The following is a 21,585-nucleotide window of genomic DNA, read 5'->3' as shown; positions in this document are numbered from 1 at the left end:
ACTTAAGTGTTACAACAAATATAAAGCTTTATGTTCAGTCCCTAGCATCATAAAAAGAAAAAAAACAATCCATTTCAAGTTTCCTAAACTTGAGGTTTCTCTCTTATAATGTAACCCATTACTCAGGCAAACATTACTCAACTCTTCCATGTCACTGTGGACACTTGATTTGAAGAACCAATTCAAAAGTATTGATGTTCTGGTTACTACGATTACTGTGAGTGATAAACCATCCTCTGTCAACATCCATGCAGAAACCTTGTGAGCTTGTAAGTGGGGTAAAATCTTCAATCCTTTGCAATCCTTGACAGTTGTAATAGCCATGTTAGCAACATCAAGAACAATGTTAGAACTTTCAGACAAAACTTTCCTGGCAGCTCAGATGAAGACTGCTTTTACCTCTTCAGATCATCGGACTACATTGCTCATGCAACTCTCAAATCAAACCTTCTTCCACAAGTTCTTTTGAAAAGAACACTAAAGGGGCTGGGAAGGTGGCTCAGTGGTAGGGCGCTTGCCTTGCATGCCTGAGGCCCTGGGTTCGATTCCTCAGCACCACATAAAGAAAAAAGTGGCACTGTGTGGAAGAGCGTTAGCCTTGAGCTGAAGAGCTGAGGGACAGCGCCCAGGCCCAGAGTTCAAGCCCCATGACCGGACCCCCCCCCAAAAAAAAAGAAACAAAGACCTCATCACAGACTGAACACCTTAACTGTACATTTCTTTCCTTGATTGACTACCTGCTTCCAGTGCCTATTACATGTGCACAGGCCAAGAAAAAAAAATGTACTGCATGTATTCCTACTTTCCATCAAATATTTCTCCTGGTGCTTAAAAAAAAAAAAAAGAAAAGAACACTAAACAAAATTTGGAGATTGTCAGTCACAACCATTTTTGACAGTGGACACACATAACTGGGCCAGATGCTGATGACAGCCACAAACTCACACCCAACTACTACCAATTTCTCTCCTTCTCTCCTGCCTGGGTTTGGGTTCTCAGCTTTCCCTCCCTGCTACTTCTTCCTAAATCCCTATAGTCTATTGTGCTCTGCTCATCTCCATCCACACCTTCATCATCCATCAGATCAAAAGTGGCCATCAATGTTCACAACTTCCTTGAGTCCCCATTACCTTCATCAAAGGCTTTTAAACCCACAACCCTGGTGACTCTTGGACTTCTGCTAAGGTTATTTTGATAAACAAAGAGTACAGGTGCTTCTTTAAAACACTTTTGAAAGCTGAACACCAGTGGCTCACATCTGTAGTCCTAGCTACTCAGGAGGCTGAAATCTGAGGGTCTTGGCTCAAAGTTAGCCCAGACAGATAAATCTGAGACTTTCACCTCCAACTACCCAGCAAAAAGCCAGAAGGGGTAGTGTGGATCAAGTAGTAAAATGCCAGCCTCAATCAAATAAGCTAAATAAGAGCCCAAAGCCCTGAGTTCAAGCTCTAGTTTTTAAAAACATAAATCTGAAAGATAAATTTCATGTCCTTTAAGTTTACTATTTAAAGCCCTTTATAGCCTTTATACTGGTAGCTCATGCCTGTAATAATAGCTACTCAGGAGGCTGAGATCTAAGGATCTGAGATCTGAGGAAGCCTAAGTAAAGAAGTCCATGAGACTCTATTTTCAAGTTAAGCACCAAAAAAGCCAGAAGCAAAACTGTGGCTCAAGTGATAGAGCCCTAGCCTTGAGCACAAAAGCTCAGGGACAGCACCCAGGCCCTGAGTTTGGGCTCTCCGCTTTCCCTCCATGCTACTTCTTCCTAAATCCCAGGACCTGCACACACACAACAGAAGCCTTTTATAATATGGTTCCACCATGGATCTTCCCGTGTCTCCTGCCTCCAATTCTCTGGAGCCCCTCAGGCACTGTTCCTACATTCATATCAGCATTCTACATGCCTAAATTTTTATCACATTCCTGCTTTGATCAAGCATCACTGCCCACAGGATCAAGTCCCAGCTGCTTAAGTTGGAACTTAGCAATCTCCCTGTTCCAGCTTGTCCTAGACTCCTTTCCAACACAAATTCTCCCATCCTACACTTTTCCATGTATAGTGGAAACTAGATTTCTATAAGCCTCCTTTGAACCTTTGTTTACATAGAGCTGTGCCCTTTCTCTGTTGTCCAGCCCTCTACCTACATTTTACCCCCAACATAAACCACGTAAAACAATGGGCAAGCCAAATCACATATGCTGTGTGTGTGTGTGTGTGTGTGTGTGTCCCAATCTACTGACTTTATAAAGGCAGAAACACTGCACTTCATTCATAGGTATCCTCTCACACTTATATATGCTGAGCACCTGGCCAAAGCAGATTCCTGCTAAATACAGGTACCTTCATGTATCTCAAGACTTTTTCTTTCTAATTTCTCTTCCTTTCCACTTGAGAAAAACAAATTCCTGATATACCATACTTTCTCGGATTCTTTTCTCATGCTCTCTATTGTCCCCTCACCCACTCTTCAAATTGCAATGCGTTATTCTCTTTTCCCTTCATTGCCCATCCAATTCCAGTTTACTCAAGATACAATTCAGTTGTTAATTTTTCACCTATCGCATGTTCTATTCCAGTTTGAACAATGAGGTTGATTTAGTTTATGTTTTAGAGTTGGAAGAGAAGCTTCTGGACTGTGATTGAGGCAGAGCCAGGAGGTAATTTGAAGGTCCCAGTACAAAATGAAAGTGTATGTGTTTTTGTTCAGAGTGTCTTTCAAGTTAATACATAAAATTTTTTTCTCTCATTTCCTTTGTCTTGACTTATGGTATTACTCATTTGCTATTTGGTGTCTCCCTAAGTACAGAACAGTTAAATTTTTAAATTATTATTTTAAATGATAATGTTCATCTTTATGTTACACAATATCCATCTTAAGCAAACAAAAATGTATTTAACTGAATTTTGGAATTATCAAAATTACAATTTATAAATCCTCGTTCATACATACTTGTATATTCCATTCATACCAGACCAGTAGAAATGCTTCCTAAAACAAACTCAAGCACTGGTGGCTCATTCCTATAATCCTAGCTACTCCAGAGGCTGAGATCTAAGATTTATAGTTTGAAACCAGCCCAGGCAGAAAGTCCCTGAGACTAACCACCAAAAATCTTGAAGTAAAAAGTGTGGCTTACATGGTAAAAGACCAGCCTTGAAGGACAGCACAGGCCTTGAGTTATAGCCCTAGGAACTGGCACATGTACACATGTGTGTGTACACACATACACACACACACACAGACCCTAGTCTGGGTCTGGTACATGAGTTGGGTGGGCAAGAGCCCCTGTGCAGGAGAAGCTGGCAGTCAAAACTACCCAGAGCCACAATGATGGTATGTTTGACTCAGTTGAGGCCTTTCACCCAGTCCAAATTCCAAGCAAATCCCTACACAGACATGGAAAAAAATGTTGGAGGTTGCCTGCCAGACACAGGGGAGGAATGAATATGTTTAAAGGGGATATTGATTTCCCAGAATCCCTTACCTCTGGCCACTTGTTTTCTCTACACCAAGACCCACAAATTAGGAAGCCATGCCTAATATTTTCTCTCCCTAGGAAGCCTTTCCTTTCTTTCCCCCTGTAACAATAGTTACAATGACTATAATTTACTGGGCTCTTGGCTATATGGTACATATTTCAGACTATAAGAAAGTTAAGATAGCTAATGCCTGTAGTCCTAGCTACTCAGGAAGCTGAGATCTGAGGTTTGCAGTTCAAAGTCAGCCCAGTTAGAAAACTCTGTGAGACTCTTATCTCCAATGAACCACCAAAAAACCAGAAGTGAGCTTTGGCTGAAGTGGTAGAGTACCAGCCCTGATCGAAAAAGCTAAGGGATAATGTCCCAGCTGCATTCAAACCCCAGCACCAACATAAAATAAAATGTACAGGTCTGGCTGTAATTCGAAACTTTAGGTGAAGCAAAGAAGGCATCGAAGTGAGAGATCTGAAAGTCAAAGGGGGGAAGGGGTGCTGTGGCACCCAGGCTTTAATGGGTTTACAGCCACTCAGTGTACCCAAGGTTTCTTTGTTCTTTCTGTGGGAGAGGCTGATGGGCGGCTCTGTCCTTGAATAATGGGAACACTCAGGGAAGATCAGCAGAGCTTGGAGAAACAGTAGCGAACACACTGTAACACCCCTGCACTAGACCAGAGCCTCTGGAACACATGTTTGGGGCTAATTCCAGATCTTTTTAACCCTAAGAGAGAAGCAACTGGATCTGGGTAAATGCTACGAAGCCTGTTCCTCCCTGAGAGTCTTTGTCAGTAAATAATTACCTTACAAAGGCAAGTCCTCACCTGACTGCTATTGTACCTGAGAAAAGGATTTGTCTAGGTATCTGAGAGCCAACCCAGAGAATCCCACACAAGAGGATGGGCTACAAGATGATTGAAGTGGCTAATGCACTGAGCAAAGGGGACATTGTTCCCCAGGGATGAGCTGGGATTGCAAGTGTGAACCACCACACCCAGCCTTGGGGAATACTTTAAGCTAGTGGTGCTCTGTCTTCAGCAGGCAGCAGAATCACTCAGTGGGCTTATTAAAACATAGAGTTGGGTCCTATCTTGAGTTGTGATGTACAATATCTGAGGTGGAACCTAGTAGTTGCATTTGTAGCAAATCCCCAAGCAAACCAATGCTATCTTAAATTCATGTTTGGGGCATGGATCAACTCTCAAAGCAGTAGCTGGAAGGACTTTTCCCTAAGAAGACCTCAGACACCATCTCCTTCAGGAGGATCACCCAATTCTTGCTCCATTTCATACCACTTCCCCACATACCCCATGTTCTAGTCACATGTTCCCTTTCCATGGCTTTGTATACATTTATACACAATGTAAGGTCTGCACAGGGACTCCTCCCTACTTCTTGGCTAAGTTTCTGCCCAGTATCTGTTTTCTAGGTAACTGGCAGACCTGGAAGCAATCATCTTCCCCTTCTGCTAGGTCACATCCTGCCACCTCTGACCTCAGGAGGGTGCCAGACTCTGAGGTCACATCCAGATTCAGTGTGGCCACACCTTTCCCCCACCTGGCCACACCTCTTCCTATCCCTGGCCTAGATAAGTCCTGGCCCAGGGATGGGCTGTCCCCTTCCTTTTCAGCCATGCCTCTCCACCATGCAAGGCGGGTACAGCAGTTCAGTAAATAAACTTCTTTTCCTGACTGAATAGCACATGGTGTTCTCTTCATCGGCTACCTAATGAAACCTACCTATTTAATATACAATACACACACATAGAACCAAGGCTTGGAATATGGCTTCATGTTAAGTTACTTGCCTAACATGGGTGAGGCCTTTGGTCAGCACTACTGCATATAAATAAATACAAATAAAATACAGAATCATGTAAAATGAAAATAAGAATCAGCTTAAACAGGTGCTGATGGCTCACATCTACAATTCTACCTACTCAGGAAGCTGAGGTCTGAGAATTGTGATTTGAAGCCAGCTCAGGTAGAAAAGTCTAAGAGACTCTCACTTATTTCCTATTAGCCAGTAAAAGGCCAGAAGTGGATGTATGGTTCAAATGGTAGAGCATCAGCCTTGAGTGAAAAAGCTAAGCAAGAGTTCAAGCCTCAGTGCCAGCACCAAAAAATAAAATAAAATAAAATTCAATTGTAATCCCACTACCCAGCCATGCACCACTGGACTTCAAGAGTATCTATTAAGTAGGAACTGAGTGAAAGAAGTTACCTGACAAACTGCCAACAAATCACTTTGAAGCAAAGCTTGCAAACAAATCTTAGTACCTCCTCTTAAATGCTTAAGAAGAGCCATGCCTGGGAAAGGCTGTACGAGACATTCTCTCCCCTCTTAATGAAGATTGCAAAAATACCTTGTACTTGAGAGCATTTTATAAGACCCTTTTGTATATGTTGTCTTATCCAAGGTAATGTTTGCTGAGAGAGGGTTCTGACTTACTCAAACACTAATAACCCAGAATCAGGATTGAACTCAGGACTTTTTGCTTCCTGCGGTGCTTGTCCCAAGTGGCAAGATTTCCCACCAAGCGCTCACAGCTTGGGACCACATTGATGAGGCCTCTTGACCATGGTCTCTTGATAATAGCATTCTTGCTATTTAACACTTCTGGTAACTCTTTGTCCTGTAGAGATGCACTTGTTTCTGCTCTGTCCCCACTATCCTCTGCCAAATACTCTGGGGACAGAAACAAGGTGTACAAAGTCCTGACCTCAAAGCCATTCTCCTGAGTACTTATGTGCCCCACCACAATTTTAATATTCACTCTGAGAGGTAGATCACAAAGGAAATATTCAGAAGTTAGATTAGTGGTGGTGAGGGATGGTAGAAAATTACAGAGGCTCTCAAGCCAGGGGCTTCTAACCCAGAGGCCTGGGAGCCTTTGAATGTGCCAATCCTAAGACCACAGGTTAAGTAGCAAGTATCCAGGTATAGAAGCTAGACGATCGGAACTGCAGGGTCCTAAATCCCACTGTGTGGAAACTTTTGTTCACATCATTTCCATGCCTCACTGCAGCATCCATTACCCCCGCCCTGCCTTAGACACCCTGCCCTGCCTTAGACTGACTTGAAGGGTCTTTTGTTTGTTTGGGGGTTTTGTTGTATTGTTGTTGTATTAAGTTGGAAGGAAACATGACTAGCAAAGGGAGATGTTGAAGCTGGGTCCTGGATTCAAAGATGGTTCATTGCTGATTCTTGTTACTATTTGAGTATGATCATAGGCATGAGCTAAATCGTATGGAGACGAGGTCGTGTTAAAGAGCCTAGATTACATTTTGTTCTAATTTCCTCTCTAATAAGTAAAAGGCAAGAAATAGCAGCTTCATAGCTTTAGGCAGCTACTTTATTTCCCATCATTATAATAACGGTGATAAGAGTGACAATGGTAAAGATAATTGTGATGGTTCATTTTTGGTGTCAACTTAACTGAACATAGGGATACTAAGAAAGCGGATAAATCATTTTTCTGGGTATTCTAGTATTTGTAGATGCTGTTCACACACTTGGATTGGGGGGGGGTTGTTTTTTGTTTTTCGTTTTTGTCGGTTGTGGGCGCTGTCCTTCAGCTCTTCAGCTCAAGGCGAGCACTCTACCATTTAAGCCACAACACCACTGCTGGTTTTCTGGTGGTTTATTGGAGGTAAGAGTCTTGCGGACTTTCCTGCCCAGGTTGGTTTTGAAGTTTTGAACTGTGATCCTCAGATCTCAGCCTCCTAAGTAGCTAGGATTACAGGCATGAGCCACTAGTGCCTGGCTGTTCACACATTTGAACCAGTGGTCTGAGTAAGGAAGATATACTCCTGCCCAAGGTAGATAGGCCTATCTTGGCTCAGATTCTTCTGGTACTGGGATATCTAGAGTTCTCCTGTCTTTGGACATCAGTACTCTAGGTTCTCTGACTTTTAGACTCTGACAAAAATGCCCTCTCCTCCTCCTTCACCAAGTTCTTAGACATTCAGCATTAAACTGGGGAATTAAAGCATTATCCTTTCTGGTTCTATGGCCGTTAGACTTGAACCAAGTCATGTTACCAGCTTCTCTGAGTCTCTACTTAGCTGCAGATCTATCATGGGACCTCAGCTTTCATAACTGCATGAGCCAAGTCTCTTAATACTGTTTATATATATATATATATATATATATATATATATATATATATATATATACATAAATACTGTTTATATAAATATATATAAAATACTGCATATATATGTATATATATATATATATATATATATATATATATATATATATATATATATATATATCTCAATCCATCTGTCTATCCTACTAGTTCTGTCTCACCGGAGAATCTTAATACATTAACAAACATATATTGCCTATCAGCCAAATGCATTGGCTATCCTATCACATCAGGGAGCAAGTGCTCAGGAATGAATCTGGTCTCCAGCTTTTAAGGATCATATGTTGGTTTTTTAAGGATGAAGGCAGAAAACAGTAATAGTCAAGGGTTCTGAGAAGTATTCATGTGACTAGAACCTGTAAGCCAGACCTCCCTCCAAGGTCAAGGTTGGTAGGAACAACTGATAGATCAGAGAATAGTTTCAGGCAAGTTAATTATGTATATTTTACCCATCATTTTCTTTAAGCTGATTGGGAAAAAATCTACTCCAAAGTTGAATACTCATAGTTGAATGCCTTCTTTCTATTGAAGCCTCAAAGAAACTTACTATAGGCAGATAATTTAATACGTATTCATTTCTTTCTCCCGGAGAGAGACCAGCTCAATTCCTAATTCTTAGAAAGGATGGCCTAACACAAACCACTCTAGACCATCATCTTTTATATCTTTGGTTTTGCAACATTTAGTTGGTGCATACTCAACAATTTTATTCAATAACTTCTAGCATTCAGCTACTCATTAGTTCTCAATCTGGAGCAATTTTGTACTCCAAAGAGCATTTGGAAAAACTTGGAGTTATTTTTTAATTGTCACAAATAGAGATGCCACTGGCATGTTTGTTGAAGCTAGGGACAGAACTAACATCCTAAAAGGTACCAGACAGACCCCTGAAAATACAGAATTATCCAGCTCAAACTGTAAATAGTGCCAAGTCTGAGAATCTCTGAGTTGCCTGGAAATATATTTCAAGATGACTGTACCTTGGAAGGTTCAACAGGAGGTCATTGCTTTGTATTAAAAGATCTCTAGTTCTTTGTCAATGTCTATTCATAGCCATATTAAGCAACTGGCCATAACTCTTGAAAGCCCTTCCAGATGAAAATAAGTTACAGTCATGCTTTTGAATATTGAAGCTTTTAGCACTAAACGGTTGGAGCTTATTTGAGGGCACATTCAACGTAAGAGGGATAATCAGAGGGTAATTTTCACCCCCCAAATGTCTTAGTAGTTTCAATTTTCAGAGAGAAATTGTGTTCCCACAGTTGACCTTAGTTTACAGAACTATCTTTTTTCCCCAATCTATCTTAAAAAGTATATTTTTTACAGAATTACCCTCAATGAACATCATTATCTACACTCAGGTTCTCTCCTAAAAAAAAAAAAATCACCAGGACAGGAACAGCTAACAACCCAACAGTTTCAAACTCCCTTCTACAAGTGACTGACCAACTCTGACCTCATAAAGGATTTTAATGACCCTATAAAAGAGATCCAAGGGTGAAGCATTGTGGTACATTTCTGTGATCCTGGCACTTAAGAGGCTGAGACAAGAAGGTCTTAAGTTCAAGGCCAGCCTTTTCTACATTAACTTCAAGGCCCACATGGACTATAGAGTAAGACCAAGTCTCCAGGGGGATGGGGCAGAAGGGGGGAGGCCTAGGGGAGCGAGCCTATTTGCCCTTTTTACCATATGAAGATATAGCAAGACAACAATATGTATGAACAGAGAACAAGCCTCACCAGATATCAAATATATCTTGATTTTTTTTCCTTTTTTTCCTTTTCTTTTTTCTTTGACCAGTCCTGGGGCTTGAACTCAAGGTCTGGGCACTGTCCCTGAGCTTCTTTTGCTCAAAGCTAGCACTCTTCCACTAGAGCCACAGTGCCACTTCTACTTTTTCTGTTTATGTGGTACTGAGGAATTGAACCCAGGGCTTTATGCATGCTAGCCAAGCACTCTACCACTAAGCCACTTAAACTGCCTAGCCTACAGAGGTATGGGCAATATGTTTCTATTATTATTAGGTATCCAGTTCATGTCTTTTGTTATAGTAACCCAGTAGACAAAGACACCCTCACCTCATGCTTGCTTAGTTATAAAGGAGAATCACTTTGACTCAGGAGTCAGCAAACAATGGCACAGGGACCATGCCATCCTGTTCTTTTGGTACAGCTTATCATCCATAGCTAAAATGGCTTTTAAACAATTAAATAGAAAAAAATGGACATTGTGATTTTTTTCTTTTCTTTTCTTTTTTTTGTCAGTCATGGAGCTTGAACTCTGGGCCTGAGCACTGTCCCTCAACTATTCAGCTCAAGGCGAGTACTCTACCGCTTAAGCCACAGCACCACTTCCAGTTTTCTAGTGGTTTATTGGAGATAAGAGTCTCACAGACTTTTCTGCCTGGGCTAGCTTTGAACCATGATCCTCAGACCTCAGCCTCCTGAGTAGCTAGGATTACAGGCGTGAGCTACCAGTGCCCGGCAAAAATTTTAAATATTAATTTATCTTAATAAAGTTTTATTGCAACCCAGATATATTTGCTGGTTTATGGATTCTCAATGTCTGCTTTTATACCACAACAATGCTGAAGAGCTATACCAGAGACTTAATGACCCACAAACTCTAAGCAAAATAGTATATTGCCCTTAAAAGGAAAAGTTTGTCAAACTCTAGCTTGGAGGCTCTGCAGATCATCTATTCCTACAGAGATAACATTTGGAAATCATCTCCTATCCTCAGGCAAAGCATGTCTGGAACACAGGCCAGACCTTTTTCATTTAACCCCTCAATGCGTGGGTTTCATTGAATGGCTCCCAGGTACGTTATCAAAGGATCAAAGGATTGTTCTTGAGAACCACCAAGACATATTTCACTTAGGTTTTAGGATTAGAAACAAAATCTATGCCACTCTCTTTATGACAATACTTGTCACAATATTTGCTTTAGATCTGAGTCAAATCTGTAACTTCAGGAGGAATGGAACAGGCTCTTAAATGAATTTCTTGAATATGAATTCTCCTTTGGAATTACTTCATTGCCTTAGACACACTATTTCCTTGTATTAGTTCCTTTTAAAATTCCACCCAAGCCAAAAATGGTGGCACATGCCTGTCACCCCAAGTACTTAGGAATACTTAGGAAGTTGAAGTGAGAGGGTTGCTTGTGCCCACAAGTTCAGATTAGCCTGGGAACTATTAAGATAACCTCATTTCAAACAAATAATGTAAAATAAAATTCTACTCATTGTTGCTATAGTTTGGATCTTAAATGTTCCCCAAAGACCAATATGTTAAAGGAACAGTCCCCAGAATGGTGATATATGGGGGTGTCGCAGGGGAGCAATTTTTAGGAGATAAAGCTTAGAGAGAGGTTTTAATCTTTGGAGATACTGTATGCCCTAAAAGGGGATTATAGAACCTGTGTGTGTGTGTGTGTGTGTGTGTGTGTGTGTGTGTGTGTGTGTGTGTGTGTGTGTGTGTGTGTGTGTGTGTGTGTGTGTGTGTGTGTGTGTGGCCTACCACTAGGCCACATTCCCACTAGGCCACATTCCCACATTCCCGGCCCCTAGAACTTTCTTTTTCTGTCTTCCTGGACTTGAAATGAGCAGTTTTACTCCATCATATTCTCTCACCATGATATACAGCTTCACCACAGACCTAATAGCAACAGGACCAACCAATCAGGGACTGGAACTTTTATACCTGAACCAAATGTTTACTCTCAATAACATTTGGATTTTGATCAGAAACGTAAGCCTTGGAATTGACTAGCAGGGAGATATTAGGAAGGCTACTTAGCCCCACTGTTCCCTCAGTTTCAACACCTTGAAAAGAGAGGGAGATGATGATAGGGAAAATATAACTCTCTCAAAGGACTGTGGTGAGGCTTAGATGAGTTAACACCTGAGATGGGCCTAGAACAGGCCCTGGCTCACATTTAGGTCAATATAGTGGTTTGCTGAGATTACCATCTCTTTGAGGTTCATTTGCGTTTAGAAAAAAAAAACTCTAAGGGCTGGGAAGGTGGCTCAGGGGTAGAGCGCTTGCCTTGCATGCCTGAGGCCCTGGGTTCGATCCCTCAGCACCACATAAGCAAAAAGAAAAAGTTGGAAGTGGCGCTGTGGCTCAAGTGGTAGAGCACTAGCCTTGAGCTGAAGAGCTGAGGGACAGTGCCCAAGCCCAGAGTTCAGGCCCCACGACCGGACCCCCCACACACACACACAAAAAAAAACAAAACTCTAAATGAGGGCTGACAACGTGGCCTAGTGGTAGAGTGCTTGTTTAGCATGCATGAAGCCCTGGGTTCCATTCCTCAGTACTACTTAAACAGAAAAAGCTGGAAGTGGCACTGTGGTTCAAGTGGTAGAGTGCTAGCCTTGAGCAAAAAAAAGCTCAGGGACAGTGCCCAGGCCCTGAGTTCAAGCCCCAGGACTGCCCCCCCCAAAAAAAGTTACAAAAAAGGCAATGTCAACTCAAATCTTAGCTCACTAAGATTTCGAGAAATTGGATTAGCAAGGTGGTGTTTGGCCACAAGTAGCTGTCAAAATTCCTGACTTCTATTTCTTAGAGAGTTCTGAGAAGCTGGAGAATGACCACACCAAGCATTCTATGCAGTGGTGGAGAGGCAGGAGCTCAAAGTGACCACAATCTACCTGCTTCTAACATAGCCTGTATCTTCCTGTTGACCCAAGACTTGAGATGTTTTACAGCATTGAAATTTTGCATAATTAGAAATCCTGCCAGGTGCTGGTCGCTCACATCTGCAATCCTACTCAGTATACTGAGATCTGAGGATTGCAAGTTCAAATTTAGCCTGGGTAGTAAAGTCCATGAGACTCTTGTCTCCAATTAACCACCAAAAAACTGGAAGTGGAGCTGTGGCTCAATGGTAGAGTACCAGCTTTGAATGAAAATGTGAAAAAGTTAAGAAACAGTGCTCAGGTCCTGAGTTCAAGCCCCAATACCAGTACAAAAATAGAGAGAGAAAAGGAAAGAGAAAGAGAAAGAAGGGAGGAAGGAAGGGAGGAAGGGAGGGAGGGAGGGAGGGAGGAAGGAAGGAAGGAAGGAAGGAGGAAGGTTGAAGTCTAGAAATAAGGACATTGTCATTAGTAAGAGGATCAGATGTGGCCAATAACAAACCTAAGGTCTTAGGATAGAAAAATACCATTAATCTTGTTTATAATAAAACGTTATATTATGTTGATCAGTCTGGGTTCAGACAGTGAATCTGAGCCCCTATGAGGATTGGGGAATCAGGATTTGGAGAGGAATTAAGACCTTATGCAATTGTGGAAGAGCCTGGAAGAACACAGAGGGAAGCTGAAGGATTAGAGAGGAATCACTGACTGGCCTTTGGGCTGCAAATGAGATGGAACTTACAGGGAAATCTGAAAGCCAGGCACATCCTACAGCTGGAATTACCCAGCAAAGGGGGCTGATGTCTGCTTGTAGGATTTGAGCTCACTATTGGTCTGGCAATTGGGAAAGAAGTGAGAAGAGGGTTACTCACAGAACAAAGACCAGCCTGTACTATACCTCTACAGTGCCTCACTTTACTGCATGAGGACTTTTACAGCTTGATGTCTACCTCCACACCTGCCCTCCATTTCACTTAACATCACCTGTGTGGTCCAGACTCAGGACCATGCAGACAAGGGGATTGTATAAGTCAGACATTCCAACAGAGCCAAGTTCGATCAGAGCACATTATTAAAATGGAATAATATAAGTGATGACTACTTGGGTTGATTGATTTGTTTATATGACAAAATGACAGCTAGAACATTTCATCTCACACAAAATAAAATCCAAACTTATTTCCCCCAAATGAGACATTAAGAAACAATTTGAAGTTACTATTACTATATACAAACTTACAGCCACAAATAAATAACATTTTAGAATTCTTGTTGTCTTAAGCAAGACCTTAGACTCAAGGAATTTCATTCTGAACACTCCTAAATTTACGTAAGAGATAGAAATTCTTCATTGTTCTTGAAATAGCTGAAAAAACTTGAGGCTGTTAATATCTGAAAACATGTCAAGAGGCAGATGTTTCTAGTGAGCTTATTGAAGGGTCAGCACCCACTTGTCATTTAGAAACCAGAAGAAATTACTGAACTCCTGGAATTAGGAAGATATTTCTCTCCCAATTCTTTGTTTACATATTTATTGATTTGACTTTTTTTATGCCAGTACTGGTGGCTTGAACTCAGGGCCCATTCTCTCATCTGGCCTTTTCTGCTAAAGGCTGGCATTCTATCACTTGAGCCACATCTCCACTTCCAGCTTTTTTGCTGGTTAATTGGAGATGAGTCGCTCAAACTTTTCTGCCTGGACTGGCTATGAACCTTAATCCTCAGATCTCAGCTTCTTGAATAGCTAGGATTACAGGCATGAGCCATTAGTACCCAGCTTAACCCATATTTTGCCCTATATGAAAAAGAATATCTTAAGTGGCGTGGAGAAACATTTGCAATTGTATTCTTCAGTTTCTCGTTACTATAATATATACCTGAATTGATTAGCAACTTGTGATTCCTGACTCCTTCCTCTCCAAGTCATTTGCTCAGGAAGTCTTCCCACCTCTCAGACTGTCAGCTGACCATCTGAAAATGAGAAGAGCACAGTGAACACTGTGAACATTGTGATGAAATAAAAGGCTTCCCATCCCCTGCCTGAATACTATGCAGTCGACCGTCTGTATCCACAGGTTCCACATCTGCAAATTCAACATGTATTGTGGCGCATAATGGTTATTTCTGTATTGAACACATGCAGACTTTTTCTTTTGTTATTATTCCCTAAATAATATAGTATAGGCTAGGAATGTGGCTTAATGGTATAGTGTTTGCCTAGCATGCATGAAGCCCTGGTTTTGATTCCTCAGGACCACATAAACAGAAAAAGCTGGAAGTGACAGTGGCTCAAGTGGTAGAGCACTAGCCTTGAGCACAGAGAGGCTCAGGGACAGTGCCCAGGCCCTGAGTTCAAGCCCAGGACTTACAAAATAATAATAATAATTTTAAAAAATAAAGTATAATAACTATGTGCATAACATTTCCATCATAATAGGTATCATAAATAATCTAGGGATGACTTATAGTCTCTGGAAGGATGTATGCAGATTACAGGCAAGTTCTATGTCATTTTATATGAGGAATTTGTGCATCTGTAGATTTGAGGGCCCACAGAATTCCTGGAACAATCTCCCATGGATGCTCAGTAAATTGTTTACAAAGTATTATTCTCTTTCCTTGGCTCTCAAGGAGGGCACCATTTTTTCTAAAGCTCTCAAGTTTGACTGAATGTTATCATAGCATCCCATTCCTTCTCACTTCATCCCCTTATGAGGAAGACCACTTTAAAACACCTCTGTAGAAGCATAGGTGCTGGCAGAGGAACTTGACAATGACTAATCCCTTTAATTTCCAAATAAATAACACAAAATGCCAATGACAAGCCATTTGCCTGGATTTATGCTGTAGTTTAAGTGGAGCTGGAATTAGACACCCTACCCTCACCCCAGATGCCCACTCAGCTGGGGCCTTTTTACAATTCTCAAAATTTTGCTTGGCATGATTCTCATCTGCCTACCTGGTTTAAGAAAGCATTCTTTATCCATGGGTAGGATTTGGGGAAGGATTGGAGCAATTCTACAGCATCCAGATATGTGATGCCCTGTGGCCATGCTTAGTTTTCCTCACTGTCTTCTTCACAGCTTCAGCTTCAGGAGCTCCCTGACTCCTGGACAGCGCCTGGAGGCCTCACAGGCCTCCAACCAAACAGTTCAGTACATATGTCAAGATCTCCCTCCCCAAACTCCTATATGTCCCATCCTGTCTATGTGTGTAGTGACCTGTGCATTCGTCAGACTGGACCCTTGGAAGCATCTTCATATCTTCTGCATTCTCTTGCCCACAATCAGCTAATCCATGTCTTAGCCTATCAGTTTGGGAGGGGCACTCTAATTAAGTACCCATAGCTTTCCATGTCCAGCTCTAGGTTAACCCTATATAAGACCAGCTGATGGTGACATTGTGTGAGGGGAAAAATGATGCTTGAGGAACAAAGTCTTCCTTCTGTCTACAGCCACTCTGGATCTTGGGAGAAGATTTTGTACTATTAGGTGCTGTTCATTGTCATAGCTAAATATTTGGAAAGCAGGAAAGTTTGGGAAGCTCAAATTAAAACTTAGCAGTGTAGCCAGATGCTGGTGCCTCAGGCCTATAATCCTAGCTACACAGGAGGCTGAGATCTGGGGATCACAGTTCAAAGTAGACTGGGCAGGAAAGTCCATTTGACTCTTATCTCCAATTAACCACCCAAAAGTGTGTGACTCAAGAGGTAGAGTGCCAGCTTGCGCTAAAAAGCTAAGGGACAGCACCCAGGCTCTGAATTCAAGCCTTAACACTGGCACAAAAATAATAATAATAATAATTACTACTACTACTACTATTATTATTATTATTATTATTCAGCAGTGGTAAACACTTACCTTCCAAACAAGGGAAGCTGGTTTGCTTACCTGGTAGGTTCATCTTCTGGGTAGCTCTATCTCCAAAGAGCTAAAATTGCCCCATTAAGGCTACTTAGCAACAACGGCAACTGCCAATCTTTAGGCCTACTAAGAACCAGGACAGAGATTGGCAAAAGTTGGAATCTGAAGACTAGAATTGCACGGTGAGGAGGGATGCTCTAGGAGACTTTTATCTCTAATTAATCACTCAAAATGGCTCAGCAAAAATGCTCAGGGACAGTGCCCAGGTCCTGAGTTCAAATCTGAGGACTAGCACACACACAAAAAACAGCTATTGCTAATTCTCCACAGAAAGGAAGCCTAGTGGTTCCACTTGAATGGCAGGCCTTATATAATAACCTCTTCTCTAGATGCCTGACATTCTGCTTCCTGTGCTCTTGGAATAGTTTCCACTTATCTATCTAATTCTTACTTATCTTTCAGGTTTCAGCTCAAACAATGCCTAACAAATACCCCTCTAACTATCAACTTTCCCCATGGTGACCCATGGCTGTATCCATGTCTAGAGGCCCTTGTCCAGTTTCTTTGGATAAGGCACCAAGTGCCTTCTGTCTCAGGCCCCTCTGAACCTGTAGAACCACTGATGGATTATTCAAAGAATACCTACTGCCATGGTTTAGATGTATGGTTTGGGTGTATCCTCCAAAGGCTCACATGTTTCCATTTAATCTTCCACGTGAGGGTGGAAACAATCCAATTATGTAGTTAGAAGAAGAGAATTTAGGTGATTAGGATTAGATAAAGCCATTGGGGTAGGGGTTGGGGGAAGGAAGCTCCCGTGATTGAACACTTGTGACTATAAAAGAGAGATCAAAGGATATAGGGATATAGACTCTCTCTCTCTCTCTCTCTCTCTCTCTCTCTCTCTCTCTCTCTCTCTCTCTCTCTCTCTCTCTCTCTCTCTCTCTCTCTCTCTCTCTCTCTCTCTCTCTCTCTCTCTCTCTCTCTCTCTCTCTCTCTCTCTCTCTCTCTCTCTCTCTCTCTCTCTCTCTCATGTGACACTTCATTTGTACACACTGGAACTCTGCCAATGAGAAGACGGACATCATTGGATAAAACCTATAGCCTTGGACCTCCAGAACTATGAGCTAAAATAAACCTCTTTTCTCCATAGTTACCCAGCCCCTGATATTTCCTTATAGTAATGTTAAACTGACTAATACACCTATCTAGTTTTCACTTGCCTACCAAGACCTTCATGATGCTCCATTCATCTCCAGTCTGAATCTCTCATCCCACCAACTATGGGATTCTCCCTGCCAAGGCCACTTTTAATCTAGCCAGTCTGCTCATTATGACTATCTTTGTTCTGCTTCATTAAGTTACCAGCGAATGCCATTTTATACCTGCACAAAAATGAATTTGGGGGGAATGCTCAGACTAAACAGCAGAAAAATGGCAAGCAGATATTCAAGGCCAGTCTAAGTTAATGATCCCTCTAATGACTCCTTCCCAAGTACTTCCATAACATACCTGCATAGAGCAGAGGGCATCATATTCTAAGCGGCTATGAACTGTTCCCCATTGTGTCCCCAATGGATATGTGTGTGTGTGTGTGCGTATGAGAGAGTGTGTATATATACACATACATAACATATATGTGCTTGTATGTATGTGTATATGCATAAACAAATGTGTATATGTGTTTGTATACGTATACATATGCATCTTATACATTGAATCAACATTTTGAATAAACAAAGGAAAACTAAAGGTCAGGAAAAGCCCAGAGGGAATGGATTTACTAAAGTTTCAAGGAAAACTTAGGTGTCTGTTTCTAGTCCTGCCTCTTATAGCACTGGTACAGCCCTTGGTAGGTGACAGTCTTTGGGAGAGACTGAAGGAGTAGCCTTAGCATTAAAAGACACTTTAAAGTCATGCCTGCCTAAGGTCTCAATAATGGTCTTTTTTTTTTTTAAGCGATAAAAGACTCTACCTATGAGATAAGTGGCTACTCTGTTGGAAAGGCCAGAGTGATCAGATAACACAATCTTAGTAGATTCTGTTTGATTATCAGCGTGTACTTGACATTTATCTCTAATTCAGTGATTCTAGTAAGTCTGCCATCCAGGTATTTTAATTATCTCAAGTATGTCAGCAGGTTCTCAAAAGGAGATGAATTTACTTAATACAGATTCCTAGGGCCTATAGGGGCATAATCAGTAGAAATTCCTATACTGTATCAAGTAATATGATCCTCATGCAACACTTGGGAATCATTGTTCTTTTATTCCATCCCTCTCACTTCCTACATGAGCCATCTGAAACAGTAGTGTGGAAATAACATTTTTTTTTTTTTTGCAGTCCTGGGACTTGAACTCAGGGCCTAGGCACTGTCCCTCAGCTTCTTTTGCTCAAGGCCAGCACTCTACCACTTGAGCCGGCTTTTTCTGTTTATGTGGTACTAAGGAATTGAACCCAGGGCTTCATGCATGCTAGGCAAACAGTCTACTTGTAAGGTATATTAAATTGGTAGCTGATAAAGAGAACACCACGTAGTATGCAGGCAAAGAAGTTTACTTAGCGAACTGCTGCCTCACCAAGAACCGCCAAAAAAGGGGAGACCCACCCCTGGCCAGGACTTATCTGGGCCAGAGACAGGAAGAGGTGTGGCCAGGTGGGGGAAAGGTGTGACCACACTAGATCCAGATGTGACCTCAGGGCCTGGGACCCTACTACACTCAGATGGGAGGCATGATTAGGGGTGGCCCAGGATGTGACCTAGCAGGAAGGGGAGGTGACTGCTTCCAGGTGTGCCAGTTACCTAGGTAACACAGAAATTGGGCGGAAACTTAGTCCGGAGGTAGGGATGTAGTTCCAAGTGGCCTGTATGGCCTGGGGCAGACCTTATGTAGGAATGAGAAAAGGAGATGCAGCTATGCCTGTGTCTCCTTTCGGAAGCAGATGGTACAAAGAATCCTAGAGGATGTGAGTGGCAAGGCTGCCTGGCTAGTTTCCATGGCAACACCTCCATCCCTGCCCTGATAGCTACGTGCTGCCTGACATGTGCACTCTTCCAGGTCCCTGGAGGGCACTGCTCTCTCTGGCTTGCTCAGGGTTCAGGAGTAAGAAGTTAATCCTAGGATTCAGCCAATAATATGCAAAGGCAGTCATGAGATCTTGAACCAGCTGGGGTTGGAGGCCCCCAGGGAGGGGCCCTGCATTCCTCCCTCACCTCTGGCAAGGTCTAGGTCTCAGTGAGGGCTCCAATACTGACACTGTGTTGCCAGAATGGCTGGATGAATGAGGTTCCTGTAAGCTCTTCTGATGTGAGAAAAAGTGGGGTCCGGAGGGGAGGAAAGGCAAACCACCCCAGTTACAAAGCAAACACACTGATCTTCAGCGAGCTTCTGACAATCCCCCCCTCTTCATTCCTCTCAAACCTACTAGCCGCTGAGCCACAAGCCCTATGTGCTAAGGTATCACCAACAGAGTGTTATATCTCCGGTCCTTCACTATCCCCCTCTGAGCCCTCTTGCATACCCTCCCTCCTCCTCTCTCTGACAGAGGCACCTGCTGGGCATTGGACCACTAAGAATGGAATTTCAAGCAGCCTTGCAGAAAGTGATCTAAAAAGGAAAGAGCCTAGTAGAATCCTGTAAACTACTATAGTCATCCTACCCCGTGGCCAACTTAGAAACTTAGATCCTCAGTACATTTTTCTTTGAGGGCAGTTCTAGATATGGAAAGGGCAAATAAGGCCTGATAATGAGTAGGTAAATAAGCCAAATCATGCCTTCCAGGGGCAGGTGACAGCCTGCCTAAATAAAAAGGTTAAGGCTGGAGGTCTTGTTTGTTTTGGGTTTCATTTGTTTAGTGTTACAGTCAATTGAGTCACATAGTCATTTGAGAACTATTTCTTTGAGTGTTTCCTGTCATCACCCCCTCCCCATCCCACACACACACCCCTGTTACTGGGGATCCTGAGAAGTAGGCCCCAGCCTGGGACTTTTGCCTGGGGAGACAAACTGGTAGCTAGACATAATCGCTTACCCTCCCCCAGAAAGCTGGAGAGCTTGTCCATCTTCTGACACCAGTCTTTTCCCTGGGTCACTTTCTTCCCTTCCAATTGTTGAAAACTGGCTTCTGGAGATAACTCTGTCAAGCAGACCGCCCCAGCTGCAGGCTGGAGGACTAATGCTGCTTTTACTTTCTTACTCTGGGTGGGAGGCTTGAACTCTGGGCCAGGGCACTCTCCTTACCTTTCCTCACTCAAGGCTGTCACTCTACTACTTGAGCCACACCTCCTCTTCCAGCTTTTTGGTGGTTAATTGGAGATAAGAGTCTCTTCAATATGTTTGTCCAGGCTGGCTTCGAACTGAGATCCTTAGCTTTCAGCCACTTGACTAGCTAGGATTATACACTTGAGCCACTGGTGCCCAGCTTAGTTGTTGTTTTTTTTTCTTATTTTCTGAGCTTTTTTGATGCTCACTGGCTTTCAATGCTTTACATCATAGCCACTGTCTTCCTGCCCCTGAGCCACCTCCTCTTCCCTCACTAACTGTGGATAATTTATATAATCTTTTCCAGAGTGTATCCAAAAGATACATACAATGGACATAACAAAAGTTGACAAGTCTGTCAGGCATGGTGACTCACACCTGTAATCCTAGCTACTCAGGAGGCTGAGATCTGAAGATTTAAGTTCAAAGACAGCTTGAGAGACTCTTTGCTCCAATTAACCAGCAAAATGCTAAAACTGGAATTATGGCTCAAGTGGTAGAACACGAGTTTTGAAAAAGCTAAGGGAAAGCATCCTGGCCCTCACTTCAAGCCCCAGTACTGACACAAAAGTAAAAATAAAAATGTATATATGTATACATATATATTATATATGTACATAAGTATATCTGTGTATAAGTATATGCATACATATACATTTATATATACATGTATGTGTATATTTATACATATCTATACATAATGTTTAAATTGTATATGCACATATATGTGTGTACATATATATAGTGCCTACTCCAGGAATTCTGACTCCAAGAGTCTGGAAACAGAAAAAGCCAAACATTGCTAATCTTCGGAATAAATTTCTCAGGTGATTCTAGGACTTAGCCATCATTGAGAGACACTAGTTTTATATATTCTTCATATTTGGGACTGGGGAGTATAACTCAATGGTAGAAGACTTAGCTAGTATGTGAATAACTCCTCAGTACCACAAAAAGAAAAGGAAAAAAAACTTTTATATTTAAGTCTCTAATTTATTTGGTACTTATAGTAGTATACAGTATGACATAAAAATCAAACCTATTTTTTCTAAACAGCTTTTCAATTATTATAGTTTCATCCCTACTTGCAAAGAGAATATCAGAAAAGAAAAGAAATTTCTCGATGATTTGGGGCAAGTTATTTAAACGCTCTCTATTCAGTGTCCAAATAGATAAGAAGAAATAATATC

General features: G+C 42.0%; 1 protein-coding gene across 1 annotated transcript in view; it reads right to left on the bottom strand.

Moving 5' to 3' along the window:
• Nucleotides 1–21,585, bottom strand: part of Hk2 (hexokinase 2) — a 198,581-nt gene that overhangs the window by 84,891 nt on the left and 92,105 nt on the right. The window contains exon 2 of the mRNA XM_069989070.1: nucleotides 14,148–14,241. The gene's annotated coding sequence lies outside the window, so the exon portion shown is untranslated. The remainder of the gene's footprint in view (nucleotides 1–14,147; nucleotides 14,242–21,585) is intronic.

Source organism: Dipodomys merriami, unplaced genomic scaffold, assembly GCF_024711535.1.
Source record: "Dipodomys merriami isolate MVZ:Mamm:240054 unplaced genomic scaffold, mDipMer1.0.p SCAF_37, whole genome shotgun sequence".
In the NCBI taxonomy this organism is placed as follows: Eukaryota; Metazoa; Chordata; class Mammalia; order Rodentia; family Heteromyidae; genus Dipodomys; species Dipodomys merriami.
Note: the sequence above shows the minus strand (reverse complement) of the source record. Positions and strands in the feature narration are given on the sequence as shown.